This window comes from Amblyraja radiata, chromosome 2, assembly GCF_010909765.2.
Source record: "Amblyraja radiata isolate CabotCenter1 chromosome 2, sAmbRad1.1.pri, whole genome shotgun sequence".
NCBI classification, from domain to species: domain Eukaryota; kingdom Metazoa; phylum Chordata; class Chondrichthyes; order Rajiformes; family Rajidae; genus Amblyraja; species Amblyraja radiata.
Window position 1 is genome coordinate 143,578,561 of NC_045957.1, and position 13,997 is coordinate 143,592,557.

Consider the following 13,997-nt stretch of genomic DNA (forward strand, 5'->3'; position numbering starts at 1 on the left):
TAGGAGGCCAGTATTATGGGCACCCATATGGCCCATCATAGCTGTGCCTGTTTATTGAAGGAACAATCTAATAAATCCCACAGCCAAGCTCTTCTCCTGAAAATATTCCACCTTTAAGTTTTTTTCCAATTATTTTTTTGACTATTACTATTGGTTCTTGGTTCTTGGTTTCTTGGTCCTCCAAAATATTCCAAATGGAATTTAAACTGGAGGTGGTGAAGGGAGGAATTAAGCCAGAAAGGGTTATTGGGAAGAAAGAGCTACTTTAAATTTAGTTGCATTTGGTTGGGTAACTATAGTTGGGTGGAGATTATTCAATGCTTTAATTGTGCGGGGGAAGAACGAATTGCTGTACACATCTGTCTTGGTAGCTGGTATCACAAATTGGATCGAATGCCCTCGTCTGCTCCTAATTGGTTTGGGTTTGGTGTAGATCTTGTAGTCTATGTCGAGCTGACCATTTAACATTTTGTAAAAACAGGTCAAACGGTGAGCTTCACGTCTGTCTTGGAGAGGGTTCCACCCCAGAGAATTCAGAAGCTTGGTAACACTAGCTTCTCTCTCATAGGTGTTAGTAACAAATCGAGCTGCCTGTCTTTGGACACGTTCGATGGAAGAAATGTTTTTATTTGTGTATGGGTCCCATGCTGCAACTGCGTAGTCCAAATGAGGTCTAACGAGGGTGAAGTATAGCTTCTCCTTGACAGAGAATCTGCTTCCAACATTATTTCAAGCATTGAATTCCAGATCTTAAGAGAGTGTAAACAGAAATGTTTCCGCATCTTGGCTCTGGCCCCTTTGTCATCACACTGATTCAGTGTTGTCTGGTATCCAGCCCTTCTGGTCATGAAGGCCATTTATTCCCTCAGTGCAGAAAACCTAGTCCATGTTTTCCATATAAGACCACTATAAGATTTCTCTTCAGCCTTTTCTGCTTTAAGGAGCACATGCTGGATCTTTCTCACCCCACCACAAAGCTGATTTATATAAGCAGCAATATGTTTTGCAGGTATCACTGAATGAAATATGTGATATGGGACCATAGTCCAGGCAGTAGGTTCTCATCCCCCCGTCCCCGCTTCCCTTCCACGCAGAAAGTATCTTGAGATTTCCAGAACCGCCAGAACAACAGAAGTCTGAAGAAGGGCCTCGACCCGAAACGTCACCCATTCCCTTCTCCCCAGAGATGCTGCCTGTTCCACTGAGTTACTCCAGCATTTTGTGACTTGAACAGCAGAAGATCTTAAGCAACCTTTTTCGGGCTTGCGAAAGGACAATGTCCAAATGCATTCCATTGGCTAGTATCCAGCATTGATTGTGCCAGGAATAAAAAAATAGCTGCAGTTACTTTCCGCAGTTCACGTTACCTTTTATTTTCCTGTCTCTGAAAGGCATGTTTTATTTCTGAAAGAGAATGTCTTTCTTTTGAATGACGGCCCAAATGCAGGCAAAACAAATTAATTTGGTCATTGTTCATGGGAGAATTGGATTTCTTTATTCGCTTGACTTGTTGCTGGCATGAAACTGTTGGAATGCAGGATCCAAGTTCCATCTGGGTCCTTGGGAACTGAGAGCACTTCGCCTTATGCCTATATTTAATCTGTGTCACATCTTTTCTTCAGTCATTCCCTTTTTGTATTGAACAACTGCACTGACCTTCATCACAGCTGCCAGGTACTTTATTTTTAACATTTGTTAGAAGTCACTGTACTTGGACAATGTGTAACTAATTCCTGTCCTCTCCTTTCATCAAGACTTCAAACACCCAGTAGAATAGAAAAATGGAACAGTATCCATTCAGAGTTAGGATATGCTTAGAACAATGGAAAAAGGAACCATTGTTTTCAAAAGAGATACATTTTGTTAAAACATAATTTTTTTTTCAAGAGTCTTAAAAAACAGAGTTTGGTTTAAATGTACCAGAAATAATTCATATTTCTTGCATGAACTTAACACGTAAGCGCTGCGCCACAGATTTGGCACTTCTGAAGTACAGTCATTGCATGCACGAAATACAGCAGCAAATGTATGGGCATCAAGATCACAGAAGCAGCTACTCGAAAATCATCACGCTATCTGTTCCAGAAATGTTAATAGGATGACATCATTTATGTAGAGTTTTTAACACAGTGAAATGATCCAAGGCATTTCATTTCAGAGAGGCATTAGCAAGTACAATTTGACATTGACCCAGGGAAGATGAGCAAATGTTTAATCAATGTTAAATTATACGGACTCTATTAGAGAAGAAAAGCGAGATGTTATTAGGAATTCCAAAGTTAAGGCCTTTGTAGCTGAAGGACTGTCTGTCGCTGGTGACAGGCCACCACAGTGGCTGCCTCGCCAGCAGCTCGTCAGTCCTTTCGCCTTTTTTGTTATTTTTAGTGCCTCTAAATGTATGTTTTAATGTTTCTCAGTGTGTTCCGGTGTGTTAAGAAGCGGTCGATTCGGAAACTCCGAGCCGCAGAGTGTGGACGTTGTTCCGACGCTGGAGTTTCGATCATCCCGGCGAGAGGTCCCGCACATCGGGCCGACCGTAGCGGCAACTGCGGAGGGTTCTAGGCCCCGACCACGGGTGAACAAAGGAGGAAGATGACTGAACTTTATTGCCTTCCATCACAGTGAGGAATGTGGATTCCACTGTGGTGGATGTTTATGGTAAACTCTATTGTGTGTTGTGTTCTTTTTATTCGTATGGCTGTATGGTAACTCCACTGTACCAATTGGTACATGTGACAATAAATGTGAACTTGAACTTGAACTTGAACTTGAACTTGAGATACAGCATGGAAACAGGCCCTTCGGCCCACAGAGTCCACACGTCCTTCGATCACCTGTTCACACAAGTTCTATGCTATCCCACTTTCCCATCCACTCTCCAGGAGAAATTTACCGAGGGGTGTGAGCTTACAAACCCTTACGTTTTTGGGATGTGGGAAGAAACGGCACTAGAGCACCTGGCCACAGAGAGAACATGCAAGCTCCACACAGACAGCACCCGAGGTCAGGATCGAACCCAGGTCTCTGGGTGCTGTGAGGCAGCAGCTCTACTAGCAGTGCCGCCCACATGATTACATTCAAGTTTGCCAAATGGATTAGTACTGGACAAGCACAGGGGTCTTGAGGCCTTGGTAGCTGGAGCGAATAGAGAGGAATGGTCATATTTGAACACTGGGCTGAACATTTTAAAACCAAGACGTTGCTTAACTGTGAAACGATATAGGTCAACAACCACAAGGGACAATCCCAAATTATTCTAAATAGACAATAGACAATAGACAATAGACTATAGGCGCAGGAGTAGGCCATTCGGCCCTTCGAGCCAGCACCGCCATTCAATGTGATCATGGCTGATCATCCCCAATCAGTACCCCGTTCCTGCCTTCTCCCCATATCCCCTGACTCCGCTATTTTTAAGAGCCCTATCTAACTCTCTCTTGAAAGCATCCAGAGAATCCGCCTCCACCGCCCTCTGAGGCAGAGAATTCCACAGACTAAATATAAGATACCGAACAAACTATATCCTCAAGTTTGCTGTGGCAGAGTAGGAGTGTGTTAGTAAAGTCAAGTCTAGATGTTTAAAAAAAAAAAAGGGGTGATGATTTCATTAGCTAGTGAATTGAAATTGGCCAGAGATGGGTATTGTTACAGAGGTAAACAGAGGTAGTCATAATGATACACGATTAGAAGTTGCTCATTGAGCCTTTGGGCTTGTAGGCTTTAGAGATTCAGCATGGAAACAGGCCCTCCCGCCAATCGAGTCTGCACCAACCAGCGATCACCCCTACACTGCCTCCTGCTGGGGGCAATTTACAATCTTTACCAATTAACCTACGAACCTGTACATCTTTGGAGTGTGTGTGGAAACCGAAGCAACCCGGGAAAACCCACAGCCAACTTTGTGGAGAAATATTGATTTGGTTCAGATAAATTACAGGGAAAGCTATACAGATCAGTTAAGGGTGGTAACCAAAGGTGATGGAACTTCTCAGCATTTTATTGGATGACATTACTAATTTTATTATTAGTGATGTGAGCCCAGCAATCTCAGAATGGAAGTTTTGATATACAGTGCTGGTGTTATTGGCTTACATGTGGAAACTAGTCTGTGTTTTCAAACGATGCTGCAGGGGATAGGGTGTGGATGTCACAATCATAATCATAATCACAATCAAACTTTATTAGCCAAGTCTGTTTTGCAACATATGAAGAATTTGATTTGCCATACAGTCATACAATTAAAAAGTAACAAAACACACAATTTATTTTTTTAACATGAACATTCACCAGCGTGACTCCTCCACATTCTTCACTGTTCAATCTCTTCCCTGCTTTGTTCTCCCGCAGTCGGGGGCCTCGAGCCTTCTGTTGATGGGACGATCTTCATTAGCTAATGGAATCCCGTGGCCGGTGGTCGGGCCCTCCGTGTCGGGGTGATCAAGCTCCTCCATCAGGGGGATGTCAGCTCCCTGCGCTGGGCGGGGCTGGTAAAACCTTCTGCGACTTTGGAGCTTCCCGACACGGTCTCTACCCGAGTCTGCAAGCTCCTCGATGGTGAAATTTTGGTCTCCAAATCTGAGGAAAGACATTCTTGCCACAGAGGGAGTACAGAGAAGGTTCACCAGACTGATTCCTGGGATGGCAGGACTTTCATATGAAGAAAGATTGGGTAGAATCGGCTTGTACTCGCTAAAATTTAGAAGGTTGAGAGGGGATCTTATAGAAACTTACAAAATTCTTAAGGGGTTGGACAGGCTAGATGCAGGAAGATTGTTCCCAATGTTGGGGAAGTCCGGACAGGGGGTCACAGTTTAAGGATAAGGGGGAAGTCTTTTGGAACCGAGATGAGAAAAGCATTTTTCACACAGAGAGTGGTGAATCTCTGCCCCAGAAGGTAGCGCTATGGAGTAGGAGAGACTCGCGCCAACTAGCTCCGGGAAAAAAATGCTAAATTCGGGGGAAAAGACAGGTCCTACCTGCTGAAAACGGCACCGATTGTTTTGCAGTAAGTTCGTGACGTCATCAGGCGCGCGACACCGGCAGAATGTCGACACAACATACTCCCCCTCCCCCTCCCAAGGCGAGAAAAACCGGCAGGGCTAAAGAGGTAGGCCCAACTGAAGCCTCGTCCTCAGTTTTAACAGCATCCCAAGAAGATACCTCAAAGAAGAAAAAGACTGAAATCGAAGAATTAAAATTTTCTTGTACAGGAAATCTCTAATTCCAATAATTTATTAATGGAAGAACTAAAAAATCTTAAACAGAACTTCAAGGAAGAGCTGAAATCTTTAAAAAATGAAATTAAAGAACAAATTAAAGAAGAGGTTACATGAAGTTCTGGAAGACTGGAAATTAAATGTAGAAGAAAATCTGACTCAAAATATTGAAGAAGTAAATGATAAACTGAATTCGATGGAATCTAGAATTGATTCTAAGTTGGAACCTATCCTCCAGACATTAAATCAACACCGAGAGATTGTAAAGGAACTAGAGGAAATTGCTGAGACAAGCACCGAAACTACAAAAAAACTTATCGCTGAGAACAAACGCCTATCACAGTTATTGCATCAAATAACCGAAAAATGTACTGACTTGGAGGGACGACAGAGGCGCCAGAATTTAAGAATCGTGGGCGTCCAGGAAGACAGAGAGGGGAGTCGTGACCCCCGTGAATTTGCTGCAGAGCTACTGAAAAAAGTATTGAACCTGGATCAAGCACCATTACTTGCCCGAGCACACAGAGTATCGAGACGTCGCCCAAGGGAGGGCACCCCTCCAAGACAACTGATAGTGAAGGTGCAATATGACCATGTTCTGGATGATATGATGAAGAAAATTGTCTAAAGCAGAAATCTCGTATTTGAAGGAGATAAGATTAGTATATTTAGAGATTATCCTGTGGAAGTTGCTAAGAAGAGAGCGTTGTTTACAGAAACAAGAAGAATACTGAAGAACATAAAAGATTTGAGATACGGACTGTTATACCCCGCAACATTATGAGTTTCCTACAAGAAGAAGGAACACTTCTTCATCAAGCACACAGAAGCACTTGAATTCGCCAAGAGTATCGAGGATAAGACTGAAGATTGAATAATATTCAACACTCAACTCTTACATGGATATTGTTATCCCGCAGAGAAGATATGGAACTTTACACTCTAAACTATTATATTTAAGAGCTGCCCAAAATCTGCAGCAAGAATTGGGCAAATATTTTGCTACTGATATATAATATTTACATTTTAGTACTAATTTCTAACAACTATTAATAATCAAGAACACTAATTAATACTAATTATTGCTAACTGGATCAACTAAGAATTAACTAAAAGTATGAAATATAAGTAAAGTGTGATCCAGGTATTTTATAATTAAAAATGTATAGTGGTTCTCTTTCTGATATTTTTGATTCTGAGTATTCTTTGAGAAATGTTTATGTTATACGAGACTAACATTTCAATTTGAGACTAATAATTATATAATTAATGGAATATAACCATTATTTCCCTCCCCCCCCCATAAATTGCTTGCACTGAATTTGAAACTTTTCTTTTAAGGAAAGTACGGAGCTAGAATTTTTTTTTTAACCAAAAGCTACGGAAGTCCTTAGATGCTTAGCCACATTAGGGTGGCTATCACTAACTGCACTAATCTTAGCTGTAGTTTTTTTCTTTTTCAACCTTTTACACATTGCTAATATAATTTTTTATTACCTCTTTTACCTTATAATATATTATATTTTGTATTTGGAGTGGAATTACATAGAAACATAGAAACATAGAAATTAGGTGCAGGAGTAGGCCATTCGGCCCTTCGAGCCTGCACCGCCATTCAATATGATCATGGCTGATCATCCAACTCAGTATCCCGTACCTGCCTTCTCTCCATACCCTCTGATCCCCTTAGCCACAAGGGCCACATCTAACTCCCTCTTAAATATAGCCAATGAACTGGCCTCGACTACCCTCTGTGGCAGAGAGTTCCAGAGATTCACCACTCTCTGTGTGAAAAAAGTTCTTCTCATCTCGGTTTTAAAGGATTTCCCCCTTATCCTTAAACTGTGACCCCTTGTCCTGGACTTCCCCAACATCGGGAGCAATCTTCCTGCATCTAGCCTGTCCAACCCCTTAAGAATTTTGTAAGTTTCTATAAGATCCCCTCTCAATCTCCTAAATTCTAGAGAGTATAAACCAAGTCTATCCAGTCTTTCTTCATAAGACAGTCCTGACATCCCAGGAATCAGTCTGGTGAACCTTCTCTGCACTCCCTCTATGGCAATAATGTCCTTCCTCAGATTTGGAGACCAAAACTGTACGCAATACTCCAGGTGTGATCTCACCAAGACCCTGTACAACTGCAGTAGAACCTCCCTGCTCCTATACTCAAATCCTTTTGCTATGAAAGCTAACATACCATTCGCTTTCTTCACTGCTTGCTGCACCTGCATGCCCACTTTCAATGACTGGTGTACCATGACACCCAGGTCTCGCTGCATCTCCCCTTTTCCTAGTCGGCCACCATATTTTATTTAGGGAGATATGTTCGGATGGAAAACAGACGAGACTTAAAACTCATCTACCTGATGTTCGAGTATAAGGTAGGGTTGAGGGTGCTGAGCCATCTGCTCTAACCACTCTAATCACAAGATGCAAGACGGGAATAGGAATAGGAATAGGAAAACTGGGGGTGAAGGAATTAAATTCTGTAGTTGGAATGTTAAGGGAATTAATGAACCTATTAAGAGAGGCAAAGTGTTAGCTCATTTAAAATCATTGAAAACAGATATAATATTTCTCCAGGAGACACACCTGAAAAAGGAAGCACAACATAGATTGAAAGCAAAATGGATTGCTAAAGCGTACCACTCTTCATTCTCATATAAATCTAGAGGGGTTGCAATATTAATTCGTAAAGGTATACCCTTTAAACATATATCAACGATAGAAGATATTGAAGGCAGATATGTTGTAATAATAGGGGTTATACTCAAAAAAGGTCACTCTCCTTAATGTGTATGGACCAAATTTTGATAGCCCCCTGTTTTTTAAGAGAATACTTAACAATATCCCGGAATGTACACAACAAAACTTAATAATCGGTGGAGACTTAAATTGTACATTGGATGCTTATTTGGATAGATCATCAACTCAAAGAAAACTAAAATCCCCATCAAGTGAATTTCTAAACTCATATATTAACACTACACAGTTAAGGATGTTTGAAGAATTGAAAACCCATCGGGTCGAGAATATTCATTTTACTCACCAGTACATAAAACCTACTCAAGGATAGATTATTTTTTAGTAGACTCAAAACTTATCCCATTCACCTATAACTCGCAATATCATAATATCATAATCTCAGACCATACTCCACTAACATTTATGATTAAACTAAATGGAATGGTAGAGACACAGCCACAATGGAGACTTAATCCCCAAATCTTAAAAGAAAAGGTATGTAATGAATACCTCGTAAAACAGATTAATTTTTTTTTTGAGGCTAATGATAGCCCTGAAATCTCTGCCTCCCTTCTTTGGGAAACATTTAAAGCATTTGTGCGTGGAGCATTAATCTCTTCTCAATCATTTCTTAACAAAGAGAATAGGGCCAAACAACAGAAATTGGAAATGGAAATAAGGCAATTAGACATAGAAAATGCAGCAGCACCATCCATGATAAAACACAATAAAATTGCAGTACTGAAATATAAATTGAACAAGATATACTCAGACCAAGTTATAAAACTCTATCAACATACAAAACAATTACATTTTGAATTTGGTGATAAACCACAAAAACTACTAGCGCGACATCTTCGTAAACTGGACGGGGAAAAAACAATTTACAAAATTAGAACAGACAAGGGAGAAACACTAACACTGCCTAAAGATATTAATGATAGATTTTTACAATACTATCAAAAATTGTACTCATCTAAAATGACAGAACAATCAGCAGGAATGGAAACATTTCTACAGAAATGTAAGCTTGTGGGTTTAGATCAGAAAGAGAGAGAATCACTAGGTGCTGAAATTACGATAAAAGACATCGAAGAGTCAATTAAATCTTTAAAAAATGGAAAGGCTGCAGGTCCTGATGGTCTAAGTTCTGAATTTTATTAAAAAAATTATGACCTGGTTTCTCCACGCCTACAGACACTGTACAAATATGCTTACACTCAACAGAAACTCCCAGAAACTCTAAATGAATCTACAATCATACTCATACCAAAAACGGACAAGGATCTTGAAGACCCAGGTTCATACAGAGCTATAGCCCTCTTAAATACTGATCAGAAAATATTAACTAAAATTCTATCTAATAGATTGAGCTTAGTGATTAACAAATTAATACACCCCGACCAAACAGGTTTTATTCCAAAACGTTATTCATTTTATAATCTGAGAAGACTATTTAATATTATATACTCCAATAGAATTCCTAATGCAGATCTAGCAATTATTTCGTTAGATGCTGAAAAAGCATTTGACCAGGTTGAATGGCCATATTTATTTTCGGTGATGGAAAAATTTCAATCGGGAGAGAAGTACTGTACATGGGTTAAATTGTTATACTCTAATCCAACATCTAGAATATTAACAAACCAAATGTTATCAACTAAATTTAACCTCTCTAGAGGTTGTAGACAAGGATGTTCACTATCCCCACTATTATTTGCTCTTGCAATCGAACCCTTAGCAGAAAGCGTTAGAACCCATACAGGAATATATGGATATAACACTAGAGAAACAAGGAATAAAATGTCCTTATGTGCAGATGATGTACTAATATATATTACAAAGTTAGAAACTAGTATTCCAAATCTATTAAATTTAATAACTCAATTTGGTCAATTCTCAGGATATAGAATTAATTGGAATAAAAGTGAAATCATGCCAATAACAAAATTCAATTTACATACATTACAACAAGCCCCTTTTAAAATAGTTAAAGATAAATTTAAATACTTAGGAATCTATGTAACTAAGACATATACCTCTTTATTTAAACTAAATTTTCCACCCTTACTGAATAAACTACATAAGAATATTCAATACTGGAAAACACTCCCCATTTCTATGCTTGGGAGAATTAATGCTATAAAAATTATCTTCTTATCGCAACTGCTGTACCTATTTCAATTAATCCCGATATATATCCCAAAAACTTTTTTCAAAAAAGTCGACTCCATTGTTACAAGTTTTATCTGGGATTATAAGAATCATAGAATAAGTAAAAAACATTTATGTAAGTCAAAGATAAATGGAGATTTGGCTTTGCCAAATTTCTTGTTTTATTTTTGGGCAGTCTATATTAAAAACATGAATTTCTGGCTGGAAGAACTGGATCAACAACCAGATTGGTTAAGGATGGTAAAGGAAGACTGTTTACCTTTTGAAATTGGACCGATCATATTTGCTCCCACAAAACTGCACAAAAAAACCTATAAGGAGAACCCCATAATACATAGTGGAATAAGAATTTGGAAACAATTAAAAAAAGCTTTAAAATTGAATAATATACCACTATGCCTTCCCATTGTAAATAATCCCTTATTCAAACCATCCTTTTTGGATAGGGGTTTCACACAATGGAAAAATTATGGAATTAAAAAGATTGGACATCTTTATGGGAAAGGCACTTTTCTTTCATTTCAGGAGTTACAACAGAATCATGGACTGCACTCAAATAATTTCTTCAGATATCTACAAATTAGAGATTATGTTAAATCTAACACACAAGTCTACAGGAATAGGGAACCAGAAATCCTTGATGAATGTTTGAACAAGCATCCTAACACTGAAAAATTAATAGCTTATATTTATAACACCCTCCTAAACAACGAGGTACCACCGAAGGAACCATATAGACACACATGGGAAAATGAATTAGGTCATCCTATAACGAAAGATCTGTGGGACGAAAGTTTACAACATATACATCAATGTTCGTTAAATGCCAGACATGCTTTAATACAATTTAAAGTCTTACATAGATTACACTACTCTAAAATAAAACTAAATAGAATCTTCCCACAAATCTCTCCTATTTGTGATAAATGTCTACATCTAGATGCTAATTTAACACATACGTTTGCAAATTGTATAAAAATTAAACATTTCTGGACTGATATTTTTGAAATAATTTCAGGAGTTATTAATACAAAACTGGATCCAAACTCAAAATTGATAATACTTGGAATATCAGAGCAAAGTTTAACACTCACAACAAGCCAAAGAAATTTCCTCGACTACAGTATAATAACCGGGAAAAAATTAATATTAAAATTTTGGAAAGGCCCTACAACCCCCACAATTAAAATGTGGATTGTGGAAATGTCAGAGACCCTATATCTAGAAAGAATTAGACTTGGCTTAATGGACAAACAAGAACTTTTTGATAAAATATGGGCTCCATTCATTAATTATCTGACGGGATAGATTGGCCCGGCACGAAAACCCAACTGAAACTTGAACTCAGGATTAGATGAAAAGTCATACTTTATAATCTACGAACATATCTCCAATGACGTATTATAAGTAATCCATTCCACCTTTTTTGTTTTTTTTTGATATTTGTAACTTTTCTCTCTCTTTCTCTCTTTTTCTATATTAAAAAAAACCACTAGAAGTAGAAGTAATCGACAATTGAAAATTTTAACAATGTATGATTGATGTATATGAAAAGTTTTTTTACTATAATATGCAACTATACTTTATAATATGTCTACTTCTAATAAAAAAAAAAAAAAAAAAAAAAAAATAAAAAAAAAAGAAGGTAGTTGAGGCCAGTTCATTGGCTATATTTAAGAGGGAGTTAGATGTGGCCCTTGTGGCTAAAAGGATCAGGGGGTATGGAGAGAAGGCAGGTACAGGATACTGAGTTGGATGATCAGCCATGATCATATTGAATGGCGGTGCAGGCTCGAAGGGCCGAATGGCCTACTCCTGCACCTATTTTCTATGTTTCTATGTTTCTATGAAATCCGCAAGCTGCGGTTGGAGCGTCGATCCCAGGCTAGGGATCGGCTCCGATGGTAAGTCCACGGCCCCGCGGTGGGGCTCAGAGTCCCGAGCAAGGCCTCTAGCTCCATGATGTTAGGCTGCAGAGCAACCTGAGATGCGATCTGGAAAACAATTGCATCTCCGGCAAAGTAAGAGATTGAAAAAAAGTTTCCCCTGACCCACTCCCTCCCCCACCCCTGCACATAAAACAAACCAGAGAACTTTTAAAACACACTAAAAATTAAAAAAAGACGAAAAGGCAGACAGACTGTTGGCGAGGCTGCCATTGTGCGGTGCCCCCTGGTGTTTGTGTAACAGGAGAGGGCTGAAGACCGATCCCTGAGGGTGACAATGTTGGAGGAGCTGAAGGAGAAGTGATTGCGAATGTCTCTCTGATCACGTGTGAATATGTGAACATGACCATCGGCACAGAGGAATGGTGAAGAGGTTGGAGGAGTAGTGTACAAGCACCCAATGCATGAAAGAGCCTTTGGGAAATTCAAGATGGATTTACTGTGGGGCTCCAGTCATTTCTGGGAATGGTTCACGGCGATATCTGAATGGTTGAATAAATGGCTCTAGTTTTCTGCTGGTCCCCTGACGCAATATTCCACCTCTCCACCAATTCCAATATTGGTGGCCAGTGGGTGGGGGGGGGGGGGCTTTCTGGAGTGCTGGTATGGGTTCTTGGGGTGGCAGCTCAGTCCCTCAAGCCTGATCTGCTGGCAGCTCACTCACGGCTGGTAGGCTGGCAGTTGACTCATGACTATTCCTTGAAATTCCATTTCAAGCAGGGTGCAAGGCCACCAAATTCAAGTGCAGTTTCTTACTACTATGAGCAGGGTGCAAGGCCACCAAATTCAAGTGCAGTTTCATACCACTTCAAGAAGGATGCAAGGCCGCCAAATTCAAGTGCAGCTTCATACCATTTCATGCAGGGTGAAACCACCATGAAACCACACAAAACTCCAAACCCACAGTTCAGTAGACATTCACTATGTTCAGTTAATTCACAGCTCAGACAGAGTCATGACCTCTCCCTCCCCCATCAAGCAGAGACTGAGCCACACCCACACTTCCGGGTTTTATAACCCCTCTCCCTCCCACCAGAAAAGGTGTGGCTTTCAGGGAGTGATTGACGGGAGAGAGATTCTCAACATTTTTTAAACACTAATAACACTTTTATTTTTCATTGATGGGAAAAATTCTCTGCACCTGCTCAGCGGAGGGGGAACTGAATAAGATGGCCAAAAATCACAGCCACAAATGGTAGCGTTTTATCTAAAATCAATATACAGTGCAAACAGGAAGTAAGTGCATTTGCAGTAGTGCCTTTTAACTTCAAGCCAAAGCACCCAATTCGCCATTTGCAGTAAGTAGTGCCTTTCAAATTCAAGCCAAAGCACCAATGCCACCATTAGCAGTAAGTAGTGCCTTTCAACTTCAAGCCAAAGCACCCAAGCCACCATTTGCAGTAAGTAGTGCCTTTCAAATTCAAGCCAAAGCACCAAAGCCACCATTAGCAGTAAGTAGTGCCTTTCAACTTCAAGCCAAAGCACCCGCCACCATTTGCAGTAAATAGTGCAACTTCAAGCCAAAGCACCCAAGTCACCATTTGTAATAAGTAGTGCCTTTCAACCTCAAGCCAAAGCACCCAAGCCACCATTTACAGTAAGTAGTGCCTTTCAACTTCAAGCAAAGCACCCAAGCCACCATTTGCAGTAAGTAGTGACTTTCAACTTCAAGCCAAAGCACCCAAGCCACCATTTGCAGCAAGTAGTGCAACTTCAAGCTAAAGCACCCAAGCCACCATTTGCAGTAAGTAGTGCCTTTCAACTTCAAGCCAAATCACCCGCCACCATTTGCCATAAGTAGTGCTTTTCAACTTCAAGCCAATCCACCCAAGCCACCATTTGCAGTAAGTAGTGCCTTTCAATTTCAAGCAAAGCACCCAAACCACCATTTGCAGTAGGTAGTGCCTTTCAACTT